The sequence below is a fragment of the Schistocerca gregaria genome, chromosome 3, assembly GCF_023897955.1.
Source record: "Schistocerca gregaria isolate iqSchGreg1 chromosome 3, iqSchGreg1.2, whole genome shotgun sequence".
Classification (NCBI taxonomy): Eukaryota; Metazoa; Arthropoda; class Insecta; order Orthoptera; family Acrididae; genus Schistocerca; species Schistocerca gregaria.
Window position 1 is genome coordinate 218,754,047 of NC_064922.1, and position 18,839 is coordinate 218,772,885.

The following is an 18,839-nucleotide window of genomic DNA, read 5'->3' on the forward strand; positions in this document are numbered from 1 at the left end:
GATACTTGTGTATTCTGTATTGAACCGGTGACATAGAAACGACACAGAGGCTTCGTCCCGCCGTAGCCCTCAGTGGTTCACAAACCCCACAAAAGGTCACAGCAGTCCACTAGCACCCCACCGCCGCCCAACACCGAACTCCCTGTTACTCATACCAGACGAGTGTAACCCCAGATGTTTGCGTGGTACAGTAATTATGGTGTACGCTTTTGTGGAGACAATGTTTGTGGAGCAGTCGTCACCACAGCGTAACTGAAGCAGAATAGGGGTAGCCAGCCCACAATCTTTCTCTGCCTCGTGATGACTGGGTGTTGTGTGATGTCCCGAGTTTAGTTAGGTTTAAGTAGCTCTAAGTTCTATGGGACTGGTGGCCATAGATGTTAAGTCCCATAGTGCTCAGAGCCATTTGAACCAGCCCACATTCGCCGAGGTGGACCTCGACACTAATCCTCCGGAAGGATTCGGCCAGGGGCCGGCACACCTTCCCACTGGGAAGCAAAACTTTAGAGCGCACGGCTAGCCAGGAAGGCATCCGATACTTAGAAGAAACTTATTTCCTCTTCAGTTATAGTCCATGTTGTTTCTTTTCTGCCCAGATGTACTCTAAGGTGCAAAAGTCATGGGATGCATCCTAATATTGCGTTGGATATCCTTTTGTCAGGCGTAGTGCACGAACTCGTTGGAAGACCACTGCCTGAAATTTGGTTTCTAGGTTCACTCTTGACACTGTAGTTCTTGGAATACTGAATTCCCCAACTGTTTCTGAAAAGGAATTTCCAATGTGCCTAGCTCCTACTACTGTTGTGCATTGAAAATCTGTTAACCCGTGTCGGTAACCTTTTAACACGAAGCCTAAGTAACTGTTGCACCAATCTGCCATTTTATGCCTCATGAACGTTTGTCTAAGTAAGCGCATATCACTAACGTATGACTTTCGTCACCACACTGTAAAGAACCGAAGGTGCCTCTTGGCTTGTTTTTGTAGGTCCGGATTAGTCTTTCGGATTCCTGTAGAGATTACCTACGCTCAAAACGTGGGAATCAAAAAGCTTGCAAGCTCGCAGTTGAAGGGATCTCTTTCATACTATCGAGAACAAACAAACGACCATAGCTATTAAGGTATGCATATTAAGGCTCATGTTTACTCAACTTTCACTAGCTTTTTGGTGAGTACTACCACCTCTCAAAATAATGGAAAATTTTTCCTTAAGACCCAACACTATATAGCAAGTAATTCACTGAAGTCTTAACAGATGTCCTATCATCCTGTTCTCCTTGTCACTGATTGCAACGTATTACTACCCTCCCTGATTCTGCGCAGAACGTCCTGATTCCTTACCTTATCAGTCCACCTAATATTCCACATTCGTCTGCAGCAAGGCATCTCAAATGCTTCGACTGTCTTCCCTTCCGGCTTTCCACTGTCCATGTTTCACTACCATACCAGATGTACATTAGCAGAAATTTCTTCCTCAAATTAAGGTCGTAATTTGATATTAGTAGATTTCTCTTGGCCAGGAATGCACTTTTCCCCATTGCTAGTTTGTGTCTGATATACTCCTTGCTTCATAGTCACTATTTTAGTGCCTAGGTAGCAGAATTCCTTAACTTCATCTACTTCGTGACCATCAATCCTGATGTTAAGTTTCTCGCTGATCTCATTTCTACTACATTTCATTACCTTCGTCTTTCTTCGATTTACTCTCAATCCATACTCTGTACTAATTAGATTGTTCAATCCATTCAGTTAGACCATATAATTCTTCTTCACTTTCACTCTGAATAGCAATATCATCAGCGAATCGTATCGCTGCTATTCTTTCACATTGAAATTCAATTCCACTCCTGAACCTTTTTTTTGCTTCCATCATTGCTTCCTCGATTATCCAATTAGAGCCCATATAGTGGACGATGTTTGCTACTGGCATGCTTTGTGGCCGTTACCCACATCATGTAAGCATAACGCTGCCGAAGCGGCATATCGCAAGTAGCCTATTATTAACAAAAGCTACACTCGGATACTGTAGAGGCATAGTACACATTGATAGTGTTCGGATAGCAGCTTTCCTTTGAGCAGGTCATACACAGCAAAATGTAGCCGATCTGTGTCTATAAAGTGCTGAGAGACCGGAAATGTGAACAGAAGACATCGCAGTGGTCGTCCTAGCATGACAACAGCAATTGAGGGTCGTTTCTCCCGTCGGTTAGCAGGGATCCTACATCAGCTGCCAGAAATGTTGAAAAGCCTTCTTCAATCACTGCGTAGAAGATTGCATCAGGGTGCTCTTCATGCAAAATAGCAACGAGAAATTTTTCTCTGAACCAACGGAACCGACGCAATAGCTCTTGTACATCAACTGTGGACCATTGCTCAATGGCGTAATGTCGTGTTTGCTGACAGGACAAAGATTGGTTTGTGACCAGACGCTAGACGCGTTGGGGACTGGAAAAGCGCTGTAAGACCCCAGCAACGCCGATTTGTTTAGAAAGTTCATTTGTTTGCATGTTGAAGTGTAATAATCTGGGCGGAAATAATAATGGGATGAAATACCCCTGAAATAACCATTTATAGTAGTTTTGACTGCTTCCCGTTACATCCAAGAGGTTCTGCAAACGTTTGTAAGCCCCTACAGAGGTGAATTTGTTGACAGATTCATCCTAATAGTTAACAAATACCTATCAGTGCTCGGAATCTTCTAAGATGCAACTTCAACCGAATGCGTAGGCCAGCACAGTCTCCAAATATAAATGCAATTTTGCATATATGGGATCTGTTGAAGGTGGCCATTGCATAACGTCTAAATCCACTAGACAGTTTTCAGTACTTTACTGAAACTGTTATTGAGGATTGGGTCCTCATACCGCAAGATAAACTTGACAATCTCATCCAGAACATGTCTCTCAGAGTGCAATCACTCGACAGTTTGCGGGGAAGCTGTACACACTACTGAAGACTGATAAGACCATCATGAGATAAAGATTTTCAGTGCTTCTGTTTACAAGACGTACACATAGGAGAAAGCGTGCTTTGGCTCAAATGGCTCTGACCACTATGGGACTTAACTTCTGAGGTCATCGGTCCCCTAAGCTTAGAACTACTTAAACCTAACTAACCTAAGGACATCACACACATTCATGCCCGAGGCAGGATTCGAACAAGCGACCGTAGCGACCGCCCGGTTCCAGACTGAGGCGCCTAGAACCGCTCGGCCACCACGGCTGGCAAAGCGTGATTTGTTTTGTAAAGATCTTTTGTAAAATTGTATAGGGGCGAGGAACCCTTATCGCCTAAGTTCAATTTGCATTGATCGATTTTTCAACTGAGATGTATACCTGAGGATGCAGGCGTAAGCTGCGAAGCCAGTCGTTACTATAAAGGATCATTTAACAGCCGTTGCGGTTTTTAATTTATCAAGATGTATTTCCACAGCCACGGCTGTTCAGATTATAAAGTGCTTTATTATCATACATTAGAAGAACTATAAAATTTTCTGTGAGCTCTAATTGTGCCACAATTAAGGGAGTTACTTGAGCAAGATTTTGGTTAAAACTTTGAAACTCTTGCAGGTAAATGGCCACTGCGATAGCTACGCAAAGGAAACCGCATCGCGTCATTAGCGGATGTGGTCCAGGGGAGCGGAACTCACACAGCTGACACGTGGCGTAACTTTACTCGCTAGCGGTTGTGGTGAGATCTGTTTTGGCTTATCTCAGAGGGCAGGGGTGAACTTCAAACAGGTGCCGTGCGAATTGTTTGCGGTTGCGCGAACACCGTTAAACAACAACGACACGGAGCTGGAAACGCCAACTGCTCCACTGTCCGCAGCGGACTCCTGCACACAGTAAAGGTTTAAATCAAATCGTACACCCACAGCCGGTTTGTAACGTTGTTGTGTTAACAAGTTAGGAGGAAAGGATAATTATGTCGGGCGCAAGACAACAGTAAACACCACTCAGTCACACGAAATCAGCACTTTATACAAATGTTTGTTATTAACTAATTTCATACCAGTCTATTTCATTTCAGTGTGTACAAAGCGTCTTCATAGGTCACACTAACCCAAGTGCCAAGAAGTATGCTTTGTGTGAGTTGGGTCCAGTTCACACATTTACATCGCAAAAGATACCCAGGAAGCGATGGCAGAGGGCACACCGTACCGTCCAGTATCCTTTCCTATTCGATTCATACAGTGAATGAATGAAACCTTACGTTGGTGGCAGCATAATTGTCTAACTCTCGTTCGAGTACAAGTTCTCGATACTTATCAAAAAGCGTGTCTTGACAACTGCGTTGTCTCCTTCCAAAGACTCCACGAGGGGTGTTCTGTAAGTAATGCCACTGGAGTGTGCGTACTGTAAGACCTTTGGTACATACACCATCAGATTATTTGACTTGTTGCTCTAACGTAATAGGCGAGTGTCAGCAATATGTCTCGTGGTATTATCGTGGCGTGTTCATCTTCTGCCGTTAGGTCAGACGATAGAAAAGCCACTTGCACGTTTAGAGTAGCGGATTGACGGTGACCAACTTTAAACAAAACTTGATTAATTTTCAGACACATTTATTAAAATAATAAAATAGCATAGACATTACGTAACTTGATTGTGGATGCTGCTTACAATTGACAATCTTAAGTTCCTTTGGCCTAGGTACATTAATCTTATTCTCACATATCTCCGATAGTTGACACAGTGTCTATTCGTTTATCTTCATGGCTATGTACAGGAATATGACAATCGTCTTAGGTGCAGACTGAAACTTGACTATAGACTCGTACAGACTAATGGAGACTGGTACAGACTGCTGCAGACAAAGGCAGACTGACTAATTGGAGGTCTGTACACTCGTTATAATACCTCGCGCGTTCAGGTATCACTGCGCCAGTGTGATCGGCGAGGAGAAAAGGTTCTACGTTAGCAGCAGTCTCATTGGCTGCGTTACATATTAATACACGGATCGGCGGAAGCAGAATTTGGTCCGTCTCTAAGACAACGCCATCTCTTACTGCGGAGACGGATGAGCGCTGCGCCTGCGCTGTTGTGCTTAGCAGGGCGCGCTCTAGTGGGAAAGTTGTGTACGTGATGCCTTTGCGGAGCTATGTACACAACAGCAACACATTTATTGTCGAAAACACGTTGTTTTATTTCGGATTCTAATACGCCATGTTATTCCCTTCTCTTTTAGTTAAAAACTCCTATTTTTTAACATAATCTCCATTCAATGCGGCGTTTCTAAGCCACCTTGCTGAGCTTGTATAACCGCATGATACCACCCTCCAAGTCGACATTGGACCTAGGGCCCTGCTTCACAAATAATTTCATCGCCATCCTCGTACTGCTTCCATCGGAATGAATCCTTCATTGAGAAAAAGGGGGAAGGGGGGAGGTGCGATATCATGCCTGGAAGGGTGGAAGAAGAAGAGCAGTGCAGTGGCGCTTGGTGAACTCCTCTCGGGTGCACAGACTTGTGTTACGCTTTGCACTGTCATAGAGAGGCTGAAGTTCGTTTGTATTATTGTGGCGACGAACACGTTGAAACCGTTCCTTCAGTTCCTAAAGGTAGAAAAATACAATCCAGAGTTGATCGTTGCGATTCAAGGTAGGACATGCCACATAGTACCCTTTTCATAGTCCTAGAAGAACGTCAATTTGACTTTACCAGGCTAGGGTGCGGCTTTGAACTTTGTCTTCAGATGAAATGTGGTTTTGTTCTTCAATTCACGTTCACCATCAGCTGCTCTCAGTGAATAACTGATATCAATATGAATGTCTATATTCAAATCGATCTGGCAAATGGAAAGAATACCATAAGAAAATTTGGGTTGGCGAAGTTATTTTTGTAGTAATTACGATCTTACAGTAACATTTAGAAAACTATATGCAGATAGCTAAAACCTATAAAATAAAAATATGTTTTGGCCACCACTTGTACGCCCTGCACCACTGGCTAAAATGTCTACATATCTGACGCTCTGTTTCTGTGGTACCTATGAACAGAACGAAGTTTAGTCATGCACTTCACGTAACTATTGGTTAATTATAACAAGAGATTGGTAGATGCAATAATTTTAATATTCACTCGTGCATGCTGTAATCATATATTATTCCAGTGACTGGATATTTAGCTCCATTAATTTTTAACTATGTGGTTTTTGTCGTTTAGCACGTGACGCATCAGCTATTAAAAGTTTTCACTGTGTCACGGTGTGAAGTCCTCTAAAAAAACTCCTCGTCTGACCTTGTGACACAAGTCATATTATAACCAATACGTAGTATACTCTTGGAAATGGAAATATTTGTAGCCCAGTGTCGTCAGCAAAGCACCATTTCTTAACCTTTGACCTATTGATGTACGTCATACAACTGTGCCAGATCAGTGTTGGTACGTTATATGAACATATGACAACAGTAAAGATTATTTGATTACGTTATATAAATCTACCGTTTCTACTGAATAGATTTTTAGATGACTGTTTCGCTCTCGTTTCTTACCGCTGTTGATTGTTCTGGAAAGGCTGAGTGATTTACTGTGGATAAATAAAACGCAATACAGAGACTAATTTGATAATGTGACACAAGCGACAATGCTACAGGCAAGTGCTTTATAATCTGTCTGCAAACACGTATATATGTTTTTAAGATTTCTTATTGTCACAAATCTGGTCACTGTTTAGTCTCACACCGTATAATGTGGCTAAATCTTAAAACTAGCATTTTTCTGTTGTATGTGCTATGTAACGTCTCCTACCCTATGAAATAAAAAAGAAAACGTTTCTGGTTTCTCTCATTGATTCTTGTCATCCTTGCCATATCAATGTAAAATTATTCTTCATTGTACTGAAAAGAAAAGCTGATTATCGCTCAGTAAAACTTAATCACTTCTTATGCGACAGACAGTAATCACTTTCCCCTTTCAATAACAATTCTTACATAAGAGGAAATGTAATAAGAATAATGGCAGTTGTAAACAAGTATCAGATTATGTTCTTACTGTACTGTTCTGTCTGAAAAATTGGCATAATGATTTTATAGGCCTTAAAACTAATCTCGTTAGCATGTGATGCACTGTTGTAAAGCCGAACGGAGTGGCCTCGTGGTTTGAGGTGTCATGTCACGCACTGCTCGGCCCCTCCCCCCGGAGGTTCGAGTCCTCTCTAGGGCATGAGTGTGTGTGATGTTGTCCTTAGCATTATTTAGTTTAAGTAGTGTGTAAGTTTAGGAACCAATGACCTAAGCAGTTTGGTCCCTTAGGAATTCACACACATTTCAACATTTGAACAACTGTTGTAAAATACAACCAGACGCCTGCCAGTCTTTTTATCTTCTTTTCAGAAATATAATGAACTCTTTTTCCACTGTGCCACTTAATTGAATTTCGTTTTCTGTTTGGATACTGTGTACGTCAGGATTTAAGAGGTCTTTAGGTGTTACCACGCTAAGCGATTTTCTGCTGATGCTCGCTTTCTTCGGTCTAATGAAAGTCCACACACATTTCACGATGTCGCACATGGACGGATATTACTCTGTGTTCCGATAATATCATGTTGTGCACATTAGCATCTCGGCCAAGTGAGTACGATGCAGTGTCAAATGTCTAGAGTTTTCTTGTTTGCGGTGTTGTCGCTCAGACGTAAGGAGATTGTTACGGGCTACGTATATTTCCCAGTAACGTGTTTGTCCGTTATGGTTCCGTTATGTAAATTTTATTGGGTGCTTGTACATCTCATTCACTTCTTCAGTTCCATGTAGGATACCTCTTTTCCACACAACTGCATTCTATTAAAAAGTACTTACGGTGGTGCAGTCCGTTGGGGATATCTTGAATATTAATAGCAGCATTAAGACGATTCGGCGCTATTTCTGAAAGCAGTAGTAACGTTAGACTGTTAACAACATTTGTCCACAGCTTATACGTACTGCAGACGTACATACTATGATAAAAAGGGCACACCAGAAAAGGAATTATAAGGACGGGGAAAATCGGCCTGGAATCTTATTTGCTGGAGTAGAATTGTCCGCCGTGAGGAGCCCTGATTCGAAATGAGCCACGATTAACAAAGAAGATGTGTCTGGAGACGCCCTGAACAGCTGTGGGATGCAAACCGTCTGTCGCTCCACATATGACTGGACACAAGCGAGTGATGGTGCGGCGTGTCATTTCTTTTAATTGTATGAACCCCCTTGGTTGTCATCCGCTGCACATTTACAGTACTACTGTATGTCGACAATATCCCACGCCCTGTTACGTTTCCTTTCATGGCAAGCATCCTGGGTTTATATTTCAGTGACATAACACCCACATTCATATGACTACACTTTCTACTTCTGTGTGCTTCTTAAATCCTACCTTAGCCACCAAGTTCTCCTCAATTGAAACCTTTGGAAGAATTAAGGGCATGACCCCGCAGCCATCTCTGGTTTTTGACGATTTAACGCTTCAACTGGACAGAATTTGTCACGTTATCCCTCAGGAGGACATCCAACATCTGTATCAATCGGTGCCAGGTCACATAACTGCTTGCGTTAGTGGCAGAGTTCTACCAACGCTTTATTGACGTGCTCAGATTGTCACGGTCCATCTCCAGTTTTTCTGTAATGGTATTCATTTGTTTGTCTATACATGTTGAGCACATCTACCGATTCCCGTACCATTTGGATTATTCGAGCGTAGTTCGTTGTTTTTTTTCTTTGCCATAGAATCTGTAATGCATCCGCCTTCTCATTAACATATATCAAATATGAGTGATCGTGTTTCGTCGGGGTGATGTAATTATTGGGTACTGACACTACAAGTTCTTCATCTTGTTGTTGCGGCAAGTGTATGCTGTTTTTCTTTTTTCAGAATCGCAGCCTAGACATTTCAGGCTGGCGAGTTCATCCATCAGTCCTTGAGTTCCCAGCTCTAATCCACAGTCACTGCTGAAGACAATGAACTTCATTCTATTTAACTTGGTGTCAGTCGCGTTTTCGCTGTTTGTTATTGTTTGTTTTTCTGTGCCTCCTCATGACTGGGTGCTGTGTGATGTCCTTAGGTTAGTTACGTCTAAGTAATTCTAAGTTCTAGGTGATTGATGACCAGAGATGTTAAGTCCCATAGTGCTCAGAGCCATTTGAACCATTTTTGTTATTGTTTGTTTTGCGTTTCCGCCCTCAGTAAAGTTTACGACGTCATAGCCGTACGCCTAACACGCTGTTTTTCCTCCACTGATTTCCCAATCTTGACACGCTCTTGCCACTGTGGTGAGCAGGGGTAAGATTGTGACGGAGCAGAGTGCCGTAGAAATCTGACGCCAATGCCGAATGGGTCCAGTCACTTCTGTTGGTCGACTAATCCGAATACAGCTGAGTTGTTCATACTATATTTCATACGACAGACACGAATCTGGGTGAGAGACCCATCGATTCATAGCCCGCAGACACTGATGATTAACAAATCATGAAAATCTGGTGATACTACGACACATTTTATTTCGGACACATGCTGCTGAAATTAGGTCCCTGTAATTGCAAGGGGGCTTCTGGTAATTTTTTTTATTTCGTATACTTTTCTGGTAAAAACCAATGACGCTGTTCACTGTGGTTTTAAATTTGTATGCTAAGATGCGACTGAAGATTTTTTATCGTTATTTAACACCTAATCCTAGAGATTTAATTTTCCTGCTTTCTAGTATAGCATCTTCCATGTCTTCATCAGTCATGTCCGAAATGAGTTAAAGTAAAAATGTTGTGCCATTGCCTCTTTAAACCCAGAGAGCTTACTCAGTGTCATTCCATTATCAGTTATTATTTTATTTAATATTTAGCACTACCCCCTTACGCTTGAACGGAGGACGTGATGCCCACTGAACTATCTAACCGACCCAATCCTTACAACTTCAGACATAAATGATGTCTCCGCAATATACTTCCAGGAAGAGCACATTCTCATGAAATGGGAAAATCCTGGTTTGGGTTACCGGTCTTACAGGTAGTTATAGTCTGCAAGAAAGTCTCAAACCCGTTTTGTTCAACTATATTCCCCATAGATTCAAATGCTAGCTTAATAAGCTATAACTGTCTCAGAACTGGAAAAGCATCAAATAGAAGAAACATCTTGTTACATATATGGTTTAGAATATGAGAGATTACCGGGGGCAGTAGACTTAGCTGTAGTGCTGAAAATTCAAAATTTTCAGATTTTATTACAGAAGAGAGTATTGTATTAAAACAGTAAAGTATTGATTAAAAAGAATAGCTACGTGCGCCAAATAATTAATGATCTGGTTAGCTACTTTGTCTCATTTTAAGAGTTGCAACACGTATCTATACTAATACCTGTAGCATTTGGCAAGGAGATATGTTCTGTAGGAAGTGTGAGACATTCTCTCATACGACCTGGGCGACCCATTTAGGAAGCATATAAAATGTGATTCTTGCTTAGGATGCATCGCGCATAGATCTGGTTGAACATGTTGATTAAATGTTAGGATACTATTCAAAGTCCAGCGAGTCAACAGAAGGGATTGTCCAACTTGTGCGACCAGTAGTAGATTGTAGCTCTAGTGTGTTGGACCCTTAACGAACAGGACTAAGGAAGGATATTGCCGTGTGCGAAGAAGGGCAGCGCGAATTATCACAAAACTGTCTGACCATGCGGGACCTACTCTGGGGTGATGGAAAAACTGACGTAACAGACGCCTGATTACAGTCGCCAACCATCCCGATAAAACCTACCTGTAAATATCCAGGATTGGGTATTAAATGAAGAACCTGGGAATGTACAGGGTTTGTCCAAATTATATTAACATTAAAATGGATATAACCCGGAGAGGGTAGAAAAAAATTATTGAAATATATTGTAACATATAGTTCTATTTTTTTTAGTTGTTCTAAAGCTGTTCTTAGAACGTCTTCAGTCTTTTCCGTTTTCAGTTAACACAAATGCTAAACGATTGACACTAGAACAAAGAAGCGTACTGGAAGTGTAAGGATCGCGACTCATGTCCGTAAAAAGTTTAGACAGCGACTTGCAGGTGAGCCACCAAGCCATTTACCAATTTACAACACTTGCAATATGTCTGTGAATGCTGGATCGATAGTTACGAACTGTCGGCAGGATGCGGGACGTCTAAGAAGGGGAACACGTGAGCAAAACATGGCTATTGTGCATAAATCCGTCTTGCAGAGTCCTTCGAAATCAAGCGTGCGGTGCAGTTTCTAAACAGGAATTCTCAAAAAACACTGTAGTGAATCTGGAAACACGAGCTTGGAATGAGACCATACCACAAACAGGTCGACCAAGCCTTAACATTGGCGCAAAAACGTAAGAGAATGGAATGCTGTCAGATTATAGATGAAATGACGAATATCCGGAAAGATACTCTGAATGTAACGTCCTTTCAGTGATGAAGCCGCTTTTCACACAAATGCTTTTGTGAACCGACATAACACGATTTTCTGGGCCACCGGGAACCCACGAGTCCTTCAGGAGTCTCACCGTGACTCCCTCAAAGTGAATGTTACGTGCCCTGTGACCGCCGCTAGAGAAATTGGACACCACTTGTTTTGTTACACGGACAGTAGTACACTTAAAGAGGTTTTAGTAGTACACCACTTACTAACTACGACCAGAAATACGCCGTGCTGGGTATTTCCAACAAGATGGTGCTCCTCAGTGCTTGGCCAGTAGTGTTAGAGGCTATATCGACTCTAAATTTCCAGGTTGATGGACTGATTGTGATGGATTATTGTGCTGGTCTCCACAATCTCTTAACGTAACAGCATGTGATATCTCGTTATGGGACACAATATAGGAGTGCGTTTACGGTAGTTAAGTTCGCGACACCAATGACCTAAACGACCGCATACGGGATGTGATATCATCCATTACGAGTGAAATGTCTATACAGGCTTCAAATGCTACTCTTAATCCTTGATTTTTAAGTGTTAAACATGATGACGAACAGGTTGAGTTCGTAGGTTAGTAGCTCTTGCAGAATTTCGTTTAACACATTCGATGTATTTCGTTTGTAGATGTATGTAACTAACTTTTCGTGCCAACCCACTGGGCCATATTAATACGATTAATAACTCCAACGCGTACAGAGGCATCTGAGCAATATCTCTCTCCCATCTGCAAACACAAATGAAACCTGAAGAACGTTTAATAAATTGTATAGTGAGACGTACCCTCACCGTATACTTAGTGTGGTTTGCAGGGTTTTGAGTTGCACTTAGTCTGCGCTAGCTGTTCTCATTTTATTTTCTTCTTTTTTATTTATTTATTTATTTTTTGAGTCATCAGTCTTCTGACCCTCTGAAGTGTTTGATGCGATCTGTCACGAATTCCTTTCCTGTGGCAATCTCTTCATCTCAGAGTACACACTTGCAACCTACGTCCTCCGATATTTGCTTAATATATTCCAGTGTCTCTTCCTCTACAGTTTTTGCCCTATGCAGCGCCCTCTAGTATCATGCAAGTCATATCTTCTGTCATCTTGTCCTTTCTCCTTGTCACTGTTTTCCACGTGTGCCTATCCTCTCCGCTTTGGCGCAGAACCTCCTCATTCCTTAAATTATCAGTCCACCTAATTTTCAACATGCGCCTGCAGCACGACATCTCAAATGCTTCGATTGTCTTCTTGCCCGGTTTCTCCACAATCTATATTTCACTACCTTATATGTTGTGTGCCAGACGCGCATTCTAAGAAATTTCTTCCTCAAATGAAGGCTTATGTTTGATACTAGTAGAGTTTCCATTCTATTCCATGAATAGTCTGCCTTTCATGTCCTCCTTGCTACGCCCGTCATTGGTTAGTTTGCTACCTCGGTAGTAGAGCTCTTTAAGTTCATCTGCTTCGTGGCCATCGATTGTGGTGTTATGTTCCTCTCTGTTCCTATTTCTGCTACTTCTCGTTTCTTTCGCCTTTCTTCTATTTACCTTCAATCCATATTCTGTACACATTAGACTACTCATGTCATTCAGCAGATCATGCAGTTCTTCTACACTTTCACGAAGGATAACAGCGAATCGTATTTAAATATCTTTTAACCTTGAAATTTATCTCAACTCCTGAATCTTCCTTTTATTTCCATCATTGTTTCTTTGATGTACATATTCAACAATAGCGATGAAAGACTGCATACTTGTCTTACTACCTTTTTTATTCTAGCGCTTCGTTCCTGGTCGTCCACTTTTATTTTTCACTCTTGTCTCTTATTCATATTGTATACGGTTCGTCTCTCCATGTAGCTTACCTCTATATTCCTAAGAATTTCGAATCTCTAACACCACTTCACATCGTCGAACGCTGTTTCCCACTTGACAAATCCAATGAACGTTTCTTGAGTTATTCTAGCTTCCATTATCTACCGCAACATCGTAATTGCATCCCTGCTGCCTTTATCTCATCTAGAACCAAACTGATTGTCACGTAACAATTCCACAATTTTCTGTTTCATGCTTTCGTATATTATTCTTGTAAGTAACTTGTGTGCATGAGCTATTAAGCTGATTGTATGATAATTCATGAACTTGTCATCTATTGCAGTCTTCAAAATTTTGGGACATTTTTCCGAAGTCAGATAGGAATATCTTCAACCCCTGTTGCCTTATTTCATCTTAAGTCTTACAAAGCTCTCTTAAATTCTGATTCTAATGGTGGTTAACTTACCTCATCTAAATCTACTTCTGTTTTTTCGTCTATTACCCGAGACAAATCTAACGCCTCATAGAAGCTTTCAATGCAATCTTTCCACCTATCCGCTCCTCTGCATTTAACAGTGGAACTCCAGTTGCACTCTCAATGTTATCAACCTTGCTTTTAGTTTCACGCAAGACTGTTTTGACTTTCGTATTAGCTGCGTCGGTCTTTCCGACAGTCACTTTTTCGATTTCTTCGCAATTGTCATGTAGTCATTTCGTCTTATCTTCCCTGCACTTCAAGTTGATTCCATTACTCAGCGTCTTTTATTTCTGTACCGAATTTCCGTGAACGGTTTTCTACTTCCTTATTTTATCGATATACTGAAGTATTTCTTGCGTTTCACATCGTTGGTTCGTAATTACCTTCTTTGTACCTATATTATTCTTGCCCAGTTTAGAGACGTCCATTCCTCTTCAACTATTGTGGGTACTGTTCTATTCTTTACTGCTGTATCTATAGCCTTAGAGAAGAAGCGTGTTACGTCATTCCTTAGTACTTCCGTATCCCACTTTCTTGCCTATTCTTCCTGACTAATTTCTTCAATTTCAATCTATTCTTCATCACTACTACATTGTGATCAGAATCTATATATGCTCCGGGTACGCCATAAAATCCAGTAGCGGATTTCGGAATTTCTGCCTCAACATGATACAATCTAACTGAAACTTTCTATATCAGCTGACGTTTTCCTTCTTACTCTTCTTGTGATTATTGAACAGAGCATTAGCTATTACAAGCAGAAATTCATTCAGAACTCAATTAGTCTTTCTCCTCTCTCATTTCTTGTGACCTTTTCGTCTTCTCCTTCCCCTACAACTCCATTCCTATCCCCCATGACTGTTACATTCTCATATCACTTTAACTTCTGTATTAGCCTTTCAATATCCTCATCTGCTTTCTCTATTTCTTCCTTTTTTTTAAAAAAAATCTCAATTTGTTCGCTTTTCTTCGTTGAATCTGCTCGGCGCGGACGTCGTAAGACATCCATTTATGTTCGTTGTTGATCGATTGACTCAGTTCTTTTTATTACAGCGGGCACATTACCCTTTGACCGAACACGCTGAGCTACAGTGCCGGCACACTTTCGGCTTGCGACGTCGGCATGTATGACTGAACTATCGTTCTCGGTGTTGGGTAGCTGTCGATACTGATTAGAACAACGCTGAAAATTTTAGAGGAACACACTCTCGCCAGTGGGAGGTAAAAATCCCTTACCCCGTCGGGAATCGAATCCGGAACCCCGTGCTCGTTAAGCGAGAACGCTACCACGATACCACCAGCTGCAGGCGTGAAACACTTACAGAACAAAAGTTGCAAACTCCATTCTTGCGAATAATGCATACAATTCTGCCATGGCATACAGACTAATTCATTAACGCATTTATACCAACAAGTTGCTGAACAAGCTCCATAGAACCAGAAAACCACATTTGTAAAACTACCTTTTCTACAGAAGGTCTCTTAGCAGGTTGCTAACCTGCTGAAGACATATAACGTAACGATAACGTTCTTCTACAAGCACCAAAGACAAAGTAAATTCATTCACGGTAATAAAACTACTATGTTTGCAATATCGAAACTCTAATAAGTAGAAACTCTTTTTTTCTAATTCATTTCGAAGTTAATGCAGTTGAAATTTCAATAGGGCTTACGAACTGTATTCAAAGAGCAAATAGATGTATTTTGTTTTAGCAACCTCATTAAATCCAGCTTTGCTACACTTCTTGCCCTACATGCACATTTTGCAAACAGCATAGAACAGGAACTTCAGGCACTCCATAGAGCGGAAACTTCCGGTACTTCATCTTGCTAGCAAAGGCATAAAACTTCCCCATCTTCAGAAACTTATGTATTTATCAGAACATATACAGCACCAGACCTCTCCCTGCATGACCATCCCGGCCGCGGTGGTCTCGCGGTTCTAGGCGCGCAGTCCGAGAGTTACTAGATCGAAGCAACTAATAAGAGAAGCCTCCTCTTCCTCCCGGACCCTCGCTAATTTACCTCTTACATCTATCATCCTCCATACACATTTGCATCTCAGCAAATGATCTACCAATGAATAAATATCTATTCAAGCAGTTAAACAATGAAGTCTGCTACTGTTAAAATAACAGTCTTGTACAAATTACCACTTTAGCTGCAACAAACGGGAACTGTTTTTACCATAAGGCAACAAATCCAAACCATAAGAACAGAAATGATGCCGCCGTTCATCTTAAAGCTTGTTTTGTGAATTTAATGCTCATAAAACAGTTGAAATTCTCTGTAACTGTACTTTTCGGCATTGCTGTTACTACCAGCTCAGAGTAAATTATTTGCTCCACACGTCTATTGAAATTTAGGCACACAATACCAAAAATAACTGTGTCTGAGCAAATTACATCATAACTTTGAGAGAGGTCTTAGTAACATGCACTAGTTGTAGTGCAAATTCTGGACTCTTGCAACTTATCTCACAATCGATGTATCTTTTATTTATAGTGAACATAATGAACATTTGTGTGAAGTGCCAGTGCCAATGGAGCTACCAAGCCGATACCAATTAAAAAGGCCTCCCAGAATGCCTCAGTATGCTGAGAAAGTCAACTTTCGACACGATTCACCAAGCAAGCACTGCCGATGTCGGTTTATGCAATCTTCTATTTGTCATTCTTCTTATCAGAGAGCTCGTACGCTGCACCTCACTACGGATACAAATATTTAAATTCCATGTGCACCATCTGAACATTAATATGAACAGACGAGTTCGGAAACTAGTTCACTGAAAAACGAAAATTTGAAAAAGATAGTTTCTATGATGAATGCACCCAGATTCACAGAACAACTGTTTCCATATTTCTGTAAAAGTGAGTCAACAATATTTTGGATTGTAGAATGAGGAAAGAATTACAAAGAAGCAAAGATAAAGAATCGGAAATAACAGAAAGATACTATTTTAACGATACACTGTGAAGTTCATAAGATTTTCAAGGAAAAGAGATAGAAATCACTACGGGTATGGACAGGAGAAAATAAATTAATATACTCTCAAATAACAATAAAGCATTAACGAAAATAGAGGAAATCTGTTTGAAACTGTCATCTTCGCACCCAAAAGGAAGATAAAAAGTAATACATTGAGAAATGAAAACAAAACTTTTACAAAATACAGGCGTGTATTCGCAAGGGGCATCTTCGCTTATTTGTGAAATCAAGAATAGCTGCTGGGCGACATTCAACATGTTACTAAACCTAGTGTGCTATAATGCCACATAGTCCGCAGAATGGTCGACGTTGCTTCTCATGTCCGTGTCTCTAAGACAGCAGCTCCCCTGAGATCTTCCAACGGGTGAGAATGTTTCTGGAGTGAGGTAGTGTTAGTTTCTTCTAGTTCTGCGTTCGTCAGTGGAGTTCACATCAGCAAACTCCCCAAGCTATTACATTCCGTAAATGTTTCATCCATGGCAGAAGGTCTCCACGAGAGGGACGCACGAACATAACCGTTCTGACAGATGAATCCACCCTTACAGTGCTGATTTCATGCCTGATAATACAGTGGAGCGTCCTGTTGGGATCATAGCCGTCAAATTTACCACGATAGTAACAATGGTGGCTCTACTTTTATGTTGGAAGACCTTAAAGTAGGGGAGAGCGCTGTACATTTGAATACTTCTGGCCAGTCATGCAAAAAAAAAAAAAAAAATGTGTAGCATAATTCATTATTGCCGATTTAAATGATAGCGTTCACTTTGTGTGTTCTGTAGCTATTTTCCGAAATTACGAAACGTACTACGAAAAATTATGGTTGTTCAAAATATGAAAATTTGTTTTCTAAATTGCAACATTGTCATGTACCAGAAGCAAATACCGTATGTAATTGACGTGTTATAATCAAGAAACATTTGTGGATTTGGTACTGCATTTCACAGTCTGTGTTACTTTATTAGTCTACCAGACACCAATTATTACTGGGTGAAATTAACTTTAAGAAGAAGTTTTTGAAACAAAAATTTACAAATAAAAAACATTTTGAAATAGGAACTCCTGGAAACTAACATATATTTACATTTTCAAGAGACGATAAATAGTTAAGATGATAAAGAATCTCAGCTCAAGTGCAAACAACACGTGTTCCATGTAGAAGGCACAAGATAGTACAAGTCCGAACATGAATAGCTTCACCGTCCACATGTTTCTCACTATGTAATATTCTACTGCAAGAAATAACATTACCTCGGAAAATCTTTAATATAAATGGTGAGTCAAAAAAATGAACTTAAAACTTAGGAATGATATAGAAATTCGCTGAGAATTTTCAGAAACAGTGGGTGTTGCATTTTGTACCGAACAAATTTTTACTCACAAACTACAACAGGACCCCATTCCGCCACCAGGAGGGCCAGTGTAGTGAACAGTTCAAATTGGTACTTTCACTGGTACAACATGTGCTCGCTGTGTGCTTTAGCTTTAAGAAAAAAAACTCTGCAACCACTGTTCGGCGGCAATTTCGCACTGAATACGCCATAATAACTTAGAAGCAGGCATGCAGTTTACCCGTGGCACAAGAATTTTGTTGAGACGGCTTATTCACTGGGACATGATAAATCACCGCGTCGTCCGTGTGTTGATGAGTATGTCGAACAGGTTACGGAGATCTTTGACCGCAGCCCACATAAATCAACGCGGCGTGTCTCTCGCGAGACTCGCATTCCACGAAAGACTATTTGGTGAGTACTGGGTAGATCGTTACTTTTTTAACCGCTCAGATACACAACAGCAGAGCATCTAAGCTATGCAGGTGACGTAGATCATGGAGAATTCTGTGCGGAAATGCTGCATCGGATAGAGGTTTGCTAGACATTCCAGAGATCAATAATCTCCAGCGATGATTTCACACTTCATATCAGCGGTATAGTGTACACCTACTGCCGCCGAATACGTGAAAACGAAGATCCACATTCAACCAAGGAACACGTTCGTTGCAGCACCAAATTTTATATTTTGTGTCCTTAGATGACTGAAAGCGTTAGGCCCTTTCTTCTACGTGGAGAAAACTATCACTGGTATTCTATATCTAGATGTGCTTGAAAGATTTATAAAGCCACATATCGATGAAAATGACCCAGATGGGATGCTTCACTACTCGCAAGACAGTGACCAACCCCATATTTT